We start from the raw sequence: 13,205 nt of genomic DNA on the forward strand, positions 1-13,205 counted from the left end.
AAACCTCTCGTGGCACAGAGGTTGGAAATCGCTGCTCCACAGGCCAACTAATTATAAATCAGCAGACGCGCAGACATTGGGTGTTTCGACACACTCTCCACCTCCATGCGCACCGTGTGTCCTGTCATTTCCGTATGTGCGTGCACAGAGATTTCCTTCGGGGACAGAGGTGAATAAAAGGACGGGAAGGCCGAATCTGGACGCCCGAGGCTTTTGCTGCGACGCGGTCGGGGCCTGGGCTGGGCAGGGCGGCCCTGGGCTGGCTCCGAGCCCCGAGCAGCTGCCGCAGGGCTGCCCCCGGAGACCACAAGCGTCTGCAGACACCGCGCTTCCTCCCGAGACGACGCCCAGCACGTCCGAACAGCATCGGCAGGGGGACGTTTTCACAAACCTTGTTTATAAAACCCACTGGGGCCACTGCGGGGAACGGCACCCCGGGACCTGCGGCTACAGCTCAGACAAGCTGAGGGCTGACCGCTCCCTGGCAGACATGGCGCCGTCCGCAGGGCGGCAGGAAAAGCCGAGACGCTCCTGAGGTCTGTGGTCTGGTCTGCAGGGGCCTCTGCTGGGCGGGAAGTGGGGGAGGGGAGCCTGACAGGCACTGGGCAAAGGTCGCGACCACAGACCACAGGTGCAGCGAGGTGAGAGGACCTCAGAGTGGTCAGTGTCAGGTGAGGTTCCAGACTCGGGGCTGAGAAAGGGACAGGAGGCCAGCGGATGCGTGAGTCAGGGCTCGGAAGATGGGTTTCTGCTGGAGGCTCCTGAAATGAGTAACATTGAACCTCGTCTTCCCAGGCGGGACCCTGTTGGGGCAGCGGCGTCCTGCTGACCAGGTGACGCCGAGCCGGGTGGTGGCCTCGGGCGCTCACGCGCGCAACGCACACGTCACATGCGGGACCCTCTGGGCCGGCGGCTCCCACCACTGACCCCTCTGTCCACAGACTTTCCTCTCTGCTCATGGAGACGCTGTGTGTCTGTGTGAGAGAGACAGACAGACAGACACAGATGTAGGTTAGGTATATATGTATGTGTGTGTGTATGTACATTCATGGATGACAGGTGTCGGTTACAGGCGTGGGTGTGTGTGTTACATGTGATTTCCCACGTGGCCCCGGGTCCGCTCCCTGACACGGGAGGCGGAACATGCTCACGGCTCCCGTTCTGAGTGGGCTCCTCGACCAGCCTCTCCTGCCGCCCGGCTGACGGCACCTGCCTGGCCCAGGAGCCCACAGGCCCTTCCCGCTGCCCCCCTCCCGGACCCCCTGCTCCTCTGAGGGGCGAGACCCCGCGGCACAGGCGCGGCAGCCCCGGCTCTGCGGCTGGGAAAGCACGTCCCGTCGCGTTTCCCTCGCTGGTCGGCACTGTCTGCGGGGTCTCATCCCACCATCCCCAAGCCCAGCGGGTCCCCCAGAGTCTCCCAGCTGCAGGTGGATGTGGAGGGACCGTCACGAACTCAGGTGAGATGCCTGAGTCCAAGTGGCCTCTGACCCGACCAAGTGGAGGCGCCGTGTGGACATCGGCCTGGAGCTCAGACGAGGGCCAAAAACCAGCGGGCATCTCGGCATCGCCCGCACGTGGGCACACGGGTGTGTTCGAAGGCACGGGTGCACGGCAGGGCCTGGGGGGACCGACGGTGACGGAGGAGGCACCTGAGCCTGGAGGCCTCACCCAAACCGAGGCCCCCGCAGACGAAGGTGAGCCCGGGAAGGGCAGAGGCGGAAGGGGAGGGCGAGGCCGGGCGAGAGTGCGGCCGGGCACTCCACAGGCTCGCACCGGCCAGCGCCTAGCTGTGGGGCACTACCAGACAGAGGGGCGTCCGGTCTACCCCAAGTCTCCAGGAGGAAGCAGAAGCTGGCTGAGCTTCTCTGTTCACAGCCTGAGTGAGTCACAAAGAACAGACACTTATTACACTGACGTGCGTGGGGAGCTGACAGACTCTAGAAACTGCGTTTCCCCCCAACTAATAAACGCAAGCACCGAGCAGTCCATCAGCTCTCTGCACACGGTGTTCTCTGGCTTTCTTTCCACAGCTCATTTTGAGTGTAATAACTTAAACCACGCTTTCTGCAGAAAACTTGATTAAAAAATAACAAAAGCAACAGCATGGCAGAGAGTGAGTGTGTAAGACTCTCGCTCAGACGTGTACAGTACAAATTCAGTTTGCAAGTGAGCCAGGCAAAACGACGAAGAGACCACCACTAACCCCAGGAACGCTAAGAACGGCTCCCAGGGGCCGTCCAGCACGTGCTCCAGGCAGTGCCGCCCGGGAGGAGGCCGGTGAACAGCCAGACGCCAGAGCGTCCCGTTCTCAGAGGCGGGAGGAATCTCAGTAGGCGAACTTTCTGCTCAGTCACTGCCCAAAACGTCTTTGTGCTGCGAGGGCCTGAGTCAGGCCGCTGCCTGTGAGATACACGCGTGTGCGTGTGCGTGAGAGACAGACCCATGCTGTAGCCAGTGAGCTCGAGCTCCATCCAAGCGGTGACAGTGTCAGGCCCCAGATGCGTGACAAAGGAACGAAGCACCGAGAAGGGAGAGACGGACGCAGTGCGGGGGACGATCGCCGACAGGACATGCGTGCCGAACCCATGATAAAGGCGTGAAGCTCGGGGCTGCACCTCCCTCCCGGGCGTGTGAGCAAGTCCCCCACCGACTCCGTTGAGAAGCAGGTTCTGAGTGGGCAGGTCAGGACCCCAGGTCTCTGGAGCACATTTTGAACAGCAAGGTTGGGACAAAACTGGAGGGGGAGGTGGCACCCCAGCAAGACTGGGAGGCGGGACGGCTCCCAGTGCCAGAAAGTGTCTGAGGCTCCTGCACATGTGGGGGCTTGGTGGACAGGTGAGCCCCTGGTTCTGTCGCCCAAGTCGCCTGGGCTTCAGTGCCCTCCGGGACTGGTCAGTGTGCACAGCATGAAGGCATGTGTGTTTTCAGTGGGCTCACACGTGGTCTGAGCGGCATCCAGTGACTCACCGCAGAGCTCACACACACATTGTCACAGACACACTCACGCACACACTCACGGGCACACACACTCACATAGAGACACAGAAAACTCCGCTGCCGTGACCACGTAGCGAGGTCCCTGGGAATTTCACGCAGGCGTCTCAGAACACACGCCAGGGCATCATTGGCTCCACCGCCCCCTCGGGACGGCGTCTGGCCCCAGCGTTCTGTGCACGGAGGTTTGGGGGACCTAACAGAGCCTGCTTCTCGCTCGCCTGCCACACCCAGAACCACGGCGGTGCCGCGGGCAGACAGCCTTTGTGTCGTTGAGGCAGTCGGAGAAATGAGAGAGGAAGGCCGCCGCCTGGAGGGGCCCCCAGAGGCCGAGGGGGGGGCGCCCGCTGGCAGGCCGAGCACGGGCCCAAGAGACGAGCCCGGGGCATGGAGCCTGCTGGCCTGCGAGGGGGCAGTGCGGGGAAGGGGCGGCACCGCGCCTCGTTCCCACGCTTTAGGGTCCACAGAACGTGAAAAAGGCTGGTGGGGCCGGAAGGGGGCGGGGTGGGAGCCGTGGAGACCAGTCCCTGAATCCAGCACAGACACACTCCGCCCTTCGGGAGAGCGGCATCTGCGCCGGGCCGGGCGGGAAGGCTGGCCGTTCACCACCGCAGTCGGGAGATCGGGGCGCCTGCCAGTCCCAAGCAGTCTCGGTTGTTCTCTGGTCAGCAATCGAGGGATTTATGGAAATGCCTCAGTTTCGGGTTTTCAGCCCCTGTGAATGCAGGTTCACTCAGAGCAGAACGTCAGCATACATTAGTATCCTACTCACACTCTGACAACCCAAGAGAAATACCACACACGCATACACACACGCACACACGCACACACACACAGCCATCAGTGGGGATAACAAACCCCAGTCCCAGAGTCTCAGTCTGCAGGTCTGGGAGGCAGCACGGAGGGAAAGGGAGTCGTCAGCGTCCTGCAAGGAAGGGTCTCCGGAGCCAGGTGGGCAGCAGGGCAGGCAACGTCCTCCGTCCAGCAGGGCAGAGCCTCTGGCGGCCTCTGCCAAGGAAGAGCAGCGTGGTGTGGGGCAGCCCCTGGGGTGTGGGGCTCGGCTGCCTCAGCAGTGGTCTGGAGCCTGCCTCAGCTGTACCTGGAAAGTGGTGGACTCCAGCCTTAAAAACTGGGCAACGCACTTTCTGATAAATGCCTTGGCACCCCTGAGAGCAAGTGGGGAATCTCCCCAGGAGCCTGTCTGTGGGTGGTCCCGCTCTGCTGACGTAGCTGTGCTGATCACGTGTGCAGCTATCCTGGGCGTGTCTCCTTGGCAGATGCATCTGCTCTGACTTAGGTTCCCTCTTGAGCCAAAGTGTCACGGCTGACTGGCAGCCACCTCGGTTGGTGTTTCATAGACTCTGTGCCGTCTCAACCAGACCGGCGCCCTCTGACGGGTCCTCCGCTCCACGTTGCTCCTCAGATTCCACTGAGCGTCAGCGTCCATGGAGAGCCGCGCTCCAATCTGTTACCGTGATCTGCACGTGGGGATTTTCCCACTTTGCCGTCTCGAGCGCCTTCATCAGCTGCCTTTGCTCTCTGAGGGGACACTGACTTTCCTGTCGGCTTGTCCGTCTGGGGCAGATGGCCCCGGGGGTCGTTGCTCTGCTCCGTGAATTTCACTGCTTCACCGTGGCCCCCCGCAATCCGGCTTGTGGGCGTCCTGCAGGCTGGTCCCGTGTCCCTGGGGTCTGACCTCCTGCTTCTCCCCCTGCCAGTGCAGTGCGGTGCTTCGGCTCCTCGGCGGGCGGCCGACTCTGCCCCCGAACGGGCCGCTTACCCGCAGAGACGGGCTCGTCCCACAGCGGTGCCTCGGTCCCGGCCCCGCTCACAGCCCCACGTCCGTCCCCCTGCCCTTCTGTGTGTCTCCCTTTATCTGTGTCTTTCCCACTTTTCTGTTGTGCTTTGGTCTTTTTAAAAATCACTTTTAAGTTTTGCGCTCTTTTTTTGTATATTGGGAGCAATGGCCCTTTATCTGTCATTTAATCCACAAATATTCTGCAGAAACTGTCCAGTGTCTCCAGTGACTCGTAATGTTGAACTGGAAGAAGGAACCTGCTGATTACGAGGAACAGAGAACAGAGAATAAGAGAAACCAACCTTCTCCACATGAAGATGATACGATCCCCCTTGGAAGCCCCCCGAGAATATTTATAGAACGTTAATGCGCAGGTTCCGGGCCAGCCAGGAGTGTTCAGGCCACTGCAGGGAGTTCACGCCATCTCGTAGAGAGGTGGCAAGGCCTCACTCGAGTTCGCAAACACCTGCAGGTCAAAGGTCCTGTGAGTCAGAGGTCGCTGAACCGCAGTCCCCAGACAGGCTTTCTGGGCTGCAGACGTTTCCTAGTCAGAGGCGGAGACCAAGGGAAGAGGGGCTGCTTGTCGGAGGAAGCCGGAGGGAGTCAGCGGAAGGAGCAGATGGTCCTGCGTTGGGGGCCGGGCCTGGGGACACTGGGTCAGTTCGCTGGGACCCCTCCCACTCCCCCTTTGTGGGTCGGCGGGAAGGGTGCCTGGTGCCTGCCTGGCCGCATCCAGCGGTAGCAAAGCTGTGCTCTGGAGGGCTGGGCGCCTTCCCCTCGGCCAAGTGTAGGGCGTCAGCGTCTTTGCTCATGTAAGGAGGAGGCTCGGGGTTGGATGCCGGTCTCTGTTCTCGTACCCCCATTCCCATGCGCACGGTTAGCCACTGCGTCCTGTGGGGGGTGACTTTCCACGTTGATATGATTTTCATTTTGAGCACCCCTTTCTCTCTCCACACACAGAACGTGGAGAATAAGTGGGAGTCACCCTTCCGCTCTCGGGTGCTCACCTGCACGACTCCCAAGAATGAGCACCTTTGTTTCAGAGCCGCGGCAGCGGCACGGACACCAGGGCCCTTGATGCTGACGTGACACTGTCAGCCGCAGTGCGAGGTCACAGTCCCCACCTGGCCCCGAGTGGCCGCCCCCGCTGTTTCCTTCCTGTCCAAGGGGCACGGGTCACGTCAGCTGCTCACGTGGCTTCGGCCCCCTTCTTCCTGAGTCCCTGTGTCCGACGCTGGCTCCCCCACAGAGCCGGGGCGGTGCCCTGGGCACAGGCTCAGTGGAGAGGGACTGTCCAAGAGCCGCGTGTCCCCTGTGCCACCACCGGTGAGGTCTCCTTGGATTCTGTCACTGAGGTGAGTGTCTCCCAGGTGGTTTGCTTTGCCAAGTTCCCGTTTTTCTCTGTGCAACTAACAAGTCATTTTGGAAATATTGAGACTCTATAAATACCCTTCCTTATGAAAACTCTGCTCCATTAATCTTAGTGGTTCGGAATGATTTTCTAGCTTCACCACATCTTCTGCACTTCCATCGACTGTTCACATTCATTTGTTTGTTTACGGAGCTGAGTGTGGGCTCCGGAGACGCAGCTGCCTGCCCTCCATCACCAGCAGTCTGGTTTCTGATGCTCAGCCTGTTGCAGGCGGTTCCCTGTCATTTTCTGAGCAGCCTCCTGGTGTGACAAGGTGTTCGGGGCTCAGTGGGGACCCCCGTGGCCCTGGCCCTGGGACCGGTCTGCTCTCCTGAGCCTGGGCTTTGACCTGACTCGAATTAGATCAAACTCGTGGTCTTCCAGCCACCCCTCTACCCGCCGACAGAGCTCCGTGTGCCAGCCCGGCCGCCGCCTCCCCGCTCCGCACACGCGTGGCCCCAGGGGCAACTGCGTCTACGCTGCGGCCCCTCCGCCCAGGACCTGGGTCGTCTGTCCCTCGCGAGACGCAGGTGAGGAGGAGCCGCTGTGACCGCTGTGGCCCGCTGTCCCCGCTCTGGCTCCACCACACCAGCCAGTGGCCTGCTTCGGGACTCCTGCCTGTCCAGGGGCTGCTCTGTCGGAAAGGAATTAACCTCTCGGGAAGGAGGGTCCAGGGGAAAGTTCCCGAGGGTCTTCGACCCTCATTCTTGAGCCCCCTCCCCCGGAATCTCCTGAGAAACCGCAGCCCACATGCGTGTCTGCCCACTTTGAACTCCCGGCGCCCTCGGGCAGCACAATCTGGCTTTGTTCACACGCCGCGTCAGGTCTCCACAAAGACCAAAGTGGGACAAAGCCATAAATCAACCCGGTTAAAGTCATTTGACTTTACGGCCTTTGGGCAGGAGCCCATGTCTGGATTCGGAATTTCTCCAAAGGCCACCAAGGCTGTCGCCAAACTCACTGCCGTGTCCTCACCCTGTCCCCCGTCTGGGTGAGGACACAGCACAGGGTCCAGGCCCCCCGTCCACGGCTCTCCAAACTCAGTGACTGCGTCCATGGCCTTGGGAGGGTCTCCCGTGGAGAACAGCAGGGCCCCGCCCCTGTGCACCAGGCTGGTGGGCGTGCTCCTCAGGGTTGGGGCGAACCGGGGACAAGACTGCAGCCTGTCTCCAGCCCGGGGCCCTCCCACAGTGCAGTCCCGTCCTCGGGTCAGGACAGAAAGCGATGTCTGCCCCGGGCCCCTCCCAGAGCTGGGGTGGTCGGAGCACAGCCTCCCGGGCCCAGCAGCAAGCTGGCTCGGGGCGGGGGCAGGGCGGAGGCCTTCCTCCCTGGCTGTGGAGGGCGGTTTCACCAAGGCTCTCTCGGAATCAGGGTCCAGGTTTCCTGGCTCAGCCCCGAAAACACCCCGTAGTCTGGCTGGGGCTCCCCTTTTCTGTGCTTCTTTCTTCCCAGCCTGTAGCCAAACTGCCCACACTCCCTCAGCCCCGACCCCCTGCACCCGCATTCCTTTGGGAGGGAGGGCCCCCTCCTGTCCCAGCTCCCACCTCCCCGCCTCGGCCCCGGGCGCTCTGTGATGTTACTCGCTGTCCAGATGCTGAGAGGGTGCTGCCTGCGACCCCTCGGGAGGGGCTCTGCCTTGTGAGAGGGGAGCACGGAGGGGCCGCAGGTGTCTCCCAAGCTCACCCTGGGGGCGCAGACACAGCGAATAACCACCGTTGGGAAAAGCACAGCTTCTGATGCCTCCAGCACCCTGTGTGTTGACGCCGTCGTGGAAGCAGCAGAGACAAACACACTCGAGGGGCGGGCAGCCGTCACACACGCAGGAACGGCACCGAACCGTTTCCACCAACAGCACAGCTGATGACCGAGCTGAACAGAAACCATCTCGGGACGACCGGCCGCAGGGCTGAGCCCCGTGGGGGAAACTGCAGAGTCAGTCCTGCACGGACTCAAGAAACATGAAGATGCAGCTCGGCCCCACCATGCACTGGAAAATCAGGGGCCTCGGAAACCACACGGGAAAAACGCACCGCGACACGCTCAGCACCAACTGCCACGCCCTGCCAACGCCGGGCACCCCTCCTGGAGCCGGCCTGGCGTCTCGGGCTGGGATGCCCTGTGAACAGGACCCAGGGCTGGAGAGTCCCAGCTGGAAGTCAGCACCAGGGGCACAGTGACCCGGGACAGGATGGGGTGGGGGTGGGAACCGAAGAGGTCGAACTGCTGCCGGTGTGGAGGCCGTTCGAGGCTGGGCGACGGCCCTGCGGCAGCAGGTGTGGTGCCCGCTGTCCCCTCCCCCTCACGCCCCACCCGTAATGATGCCCCAGGGACATCCTGCCCCGGCCTACGGAGGGCGCAGGGCCTTGGGTCCCAGCGGGGCGGGGAGCAGGGCCTCGGAATTGAGGGCGGGGCACAGGGAACGGGTCTCGGGCAGCAGAGGGGGTGGGAGAAAGGACACACAGAGCGTTCGCAGAGGCACCTCACCAAGTCGTCACCCCGAACAGGGTGCGGGTGGAGCAGGGTCCAGCCAGGCGCACGCTGGAGGCTCCCGAGGGGCACCGGGCAGCTCCCTCAGGTGAACCCTGCCAGGGACACCCACGAGGCAATGCAGGCAGGTCGGGGAGGCTGCACCGTCCCCTGACAGAGGGACTGGCAGGTGACACGGGCCTCTCAGCATCGGTGGCCTCGCTCCCTTCCAACAGAACCGAGAGCCCCCCTCCCCCCACCGGCTCCGAGAGGCTATCCCACAGCCTGGTCTCTGAGCACGACCCAGCAGCCCCCCAGCTTGTCTACGCAATCTCCTGTGCACCCCCAAATGCACTGCCAGCTGGGGGTGAAGACTGGCTGTGACGACCGACCTCCTTCAAACAAGGACCTTCAGGACTTGCTGCCCACGGCCACCAACTCCATCTGTTTCCTCAAACAAAGTCGGGGAATGGGGAGCAGGGCCCGGCGACAGAGACGGCAACTGCACCAAGCGCAGGGCAGAGCAGAGCCTGCCTCTTCTGGAACGAGCCCCCCGCGGCCCCGCGCAGTCCTCCTCCTCCTCCTCCGGGTCACAGCGCAGAGACCGCCACTGCCACGTGTCTCAGGGTTTAGAGAGACACGCGGGGTGCGCTCGGCCGTGCCGTGTTTCAGGTCAGGGGCTGGGTCAGGGCCCGTGGGGGGCACACGGGACCAGACAGGAGCCTGCTCACAAGAAACAAGCAGGACAAAGTGCGAGCGCCACGTGTCAGAAACGCCGCCGGCCGGAGGCCGACTTGGTTTCTAACAGAAGCGTGGTTCCGAGTGCTCTCCACACGGCACCAGCTTCGAGGCCGACGTGGTGAGGAGCGGTGGGGGCCCCCGGCGCGCCCCATCGGGAGGGCCCGGTGCCCAGCAGACACGGGCTCCCACGGCAGCTCCCCGCGCACCGAAGCGGGGTCCCCGCCGTGAATGGACTCGGGGCACTGGGCCGTGACCCGCAGACCACTCCTGCGAGTGTCCACGTCACTCAGCGCCGCGTGCGGGCGAGACGGAGACTCGAAGATGCCTACACACCCGAAGCCTCCAGCAAGATGAGAAAGAAAGAGCGTTTTCGAAAAAAACAGCACACGTTGCCTCATCATTCACTACGTTAGGACAGGAAGGATTTCTGCAGCATGCGTTAGTGTAAATATTATTGCATTTAATTTTTCTAAGCCACTAAAGTCACCTGTTGCCTCTGTCCTGAAATTTCTTCTCGTCGATTCAACATCAGCAAAGGTAAGTTCTAGTGTGTCTCCCTTGGATCTGATTTAACTCTGACAAAATTCTAAGTGTGGCAATTAATAGAGCAGAGACAGCTATTTAAATCCTAGGAGACGTAATTTATATTTAGAAATATCTTCCATCCCAGTAAGTATAATCTACTGTTTCTCCAACCAGCACTGGGGAAAATAGTTTCGAAATCATTTAATTAAAGGAAGTAAAAGACCACACACTGAGAAATGATCTTCCCATTTTTTTAAATGTTCACAGCTCAGTTGAAAACTGCCAATACACCAGGCGCGTCCATAACACTGCACAAACTGGAGCCGCACAGCTTCATAAAGAGCAAGGCCGTCCGACGTCTCAAGGGCACACGGCACCCGATGACCAGACCCGCTGATGGGGGGCAGGCACCTGTCCTCACCTCGGTTCCTGAGGGGCCTTCCGACAGGCGAACGGAAGGGGTGCACTGCGGGCCCCAAGAAGAGTAAGGAATTCTGTCAGGAGTCGAGACGGGGCGTCTTTGAAAGCGCACGGTGACCTGTGTGGTTACTCCTTTCCTCGTCTCATGCTCCAGGACTGCTAGGAACATGGGCAGCCACCTTCTCTTCCCCTGGGGAGTCCAGGCCCAGCAGACGCCGCCCACGGTGGGGACGGGCCCCTGGGAACAGCCACTGGTCCCCCGAGGGACAGGCACAGACAGAAAGTATTTACACCGTCCCTGCGGTTTAACAGAGAAATTTTATACTGTCTATTGTAACAGTAAAATATTAGGGCTTCTATTTTATGTCTTTATTTCTTTCTTGATCATTAATTTTTCTTAGACTTTACAGAAGTGCCAGCCCAGAACTGACTGGGGAGTTAGAGGGAGCGGCCCTGCACAGCTGCAGAAACCCAGCTCCCCTCCGGCCCTCGGAAGGGCTCTGGACACGGGGACACTCGGAAAGTGCCGCCCTTCCCTGAGTCCCCATGAGTCTGCCCGCTGTCGGCAGACGGCGGGTGACTTTGTTCCACGATATGTCCAGGTCTCGGAGAAGCAGGCTTAGAAGTCAGAGAGATTGTGTGTGTGTGGGGGGGGGCGGTGCAAGGAAGGGAAACCTGCGGCAGGTTGCGGGGGCTTTAACTTGCAATGCTGGGCTGACTCCTGGAGGAAGGAAAGGAGGGACGGGAGCAGGGGCTTGGACTGGGGTGCATTTGCAAGAACACTCAGCAATTCCAGTGCAGAGTCCTCTTCAGCCCACATCACCGGTCTGAGGAGTCCCTGCGTCCCCAGGACGGACCTGCCTCGGTGTCCCTGTCACTTAGCTCTGGCTGGAACAACCTGGGGAGGGAGCCCGGGGCACAAACACACGGGCGCATTCCAGGGCGGAGCAGGCAGGCACCAGGACACCTAAAGGGCACGTGTCCACAGCCACCACCCTCCCCCGGGCCCCGCTGCTCCCCTAGCAGGGAGGGACCTGCTTTCCCCGATGGGCGAGGAGCGGTGCAGTGGGGCTCACGCATCGGGCCCCTCTCCCTCGCTCACTTGCTGCTCGAGTGCACCTGGCACCTGGCTGGGCTGTGGTACCTGCCGGCAGGAGCCCGGCCTCGGACCAGAAGGCGTCCCCCTTCTGTGAGCAGCTACATTTTTGTGCAACAAGCTAGGCGCCCACTGGCATCTTACACTTGGAGGGTTTGGGAGCAGCTGCCTCATCATAACTGCACCCGACTCTGTTTTTAGCATTTACTCCGTCCTCGTTTGCCATCTGAAGGGAGCTCGGAGAGCAGAGTGGCCAGTCACTGACTCCGCCGACCACCCGGCACCTGGACGGGTGGGAGCTCATCTACCCCGGACGCCCACGCCGCCCTCATCACGGCACACAAACCCTTCGAGGTGCTTTCCTGCTGCTGAAGAAGCAGCTGCCGCTGATGGGCCCCTGTCCCTGGAACGGAAGTACCAGCCCACTCTCCGCAGGGAGCCGCGTGCCGGGAAGACAGACACCTGCCATCGAACGCCCACGCCCGTGAAGAGCAGCAGAAACACTCTCGCTTCTTAAGAAAGCGGGGCAGGTGAGACTCTCCAGACAGGCTCTTTACAGACGAAGGTCCCCGAGGGCCCCCGGGCCTGGAAACAAGGGGAGAGCTTCTCTCATAGGAAGAGCTGTTCGTTGTGTGGTGAGACCCCAGACATCACCCACCGAGAGTTTACGGTGACAGTGAACCTGCTGGAGCTCAAGAGCGCCATTCCAGTGCGGCTGCCCCCCACAGCTCTCATCAAGGGGACCCACGGGGGCAGGGTTACTGGGGAGCTCCCGTGTGGCCTGGGGGCGGGGGAAACTGAGGCAGGAGAACACGCCCAGGAGCTCAGGCAGCGACCCAGCACAGAAAGCCTCAGGTCGCTCAGTGCTCCTGGGTTCACAGTCTCTTCCAACAGCCACTGAACATCAGAGAGAAGGTTTGTGCCATGAGAAGTGAAAGGAACACACAGAACCTCGGGAACAGAAGCCCGGACGCCATCTTCGTGGGAGAGGCCCCAGGAACAGTGCTCCAAGAGTCCGGCGCAATTCACACCGCATCGGCACCTGGAGAGCGTCCGGATGCACGTCTGGGGAGACCTCAAGGTCACCCAGAACCGGTCTGCTTTGAAGAGGACGCTCCTGGAACGTGGAATGCAGCCACAGCTGTCTCTCCTGTGCTGCTCAGGGAACATGCGGCGATTTTCGGAGGACACGGGACATGCCACGCAAAGCGATGAAATGCAGACCCTCACAAAGTCTGCTCCTCGGTGGGTCAGGGCCCAGCTGCATGAAAAGCAGAACTGTGTTTGGTTTTTCTTTTTTTTCTTAATCAGATCTCATCAAGACAAAATGTTCCCATGAATCTAAATCAGTGAGAGAATTCTTTTAATGACCAGCAATTCACCCAAAAACCTGTATTTTCTTGGGCTAATTAGGGTAATTGCTAGTAAATCATCCAGCTCCCAAACAGCTATTTTGTTTGCCCGAGTGAATTCCTGTCCAAGAGGAGATGCTCGTTAAACTCGGCAACCTAGAATTATCAGCAAAAATGCACAGCCAGCGAGATAAGCTGCAGACGATAAAACCGCCTCTTTTTCCTGGCCCGGACCCCTTCCCTGGTCGGAAACTGCCGAGGTCCCCCCGGGACCTACTCGTGTGAGCAGGCTCAGCCCCACGGGTCCTTCCAGTGGACGGGGAGCGCGCCGTCCAGCCCCAGTGCCTGGGCAGAGCGTGCGCTCGGGCGGGGTCTCGGGCAGAGGCAGCCTCGCTCCCACAG

The sequence above is a fragment of the Artibeus jamaicensis genome, unplaced genomic scaffold (genome assembly GCF_021234435.1).
Source record: "Artibeus jamaicensis isolate MK-2021 breed Jamaican fruit bat unplaced genomic scaffold, CSHL_Jam_final scaffold_369, whole genome shotgun sequence".
Lineage (NCBI taxonomy): Eukaryota > Metazoa > Chordata > Mammalia > Chiroptera > Phyllostomidae > Artibeus > Artibeus jamaicensis.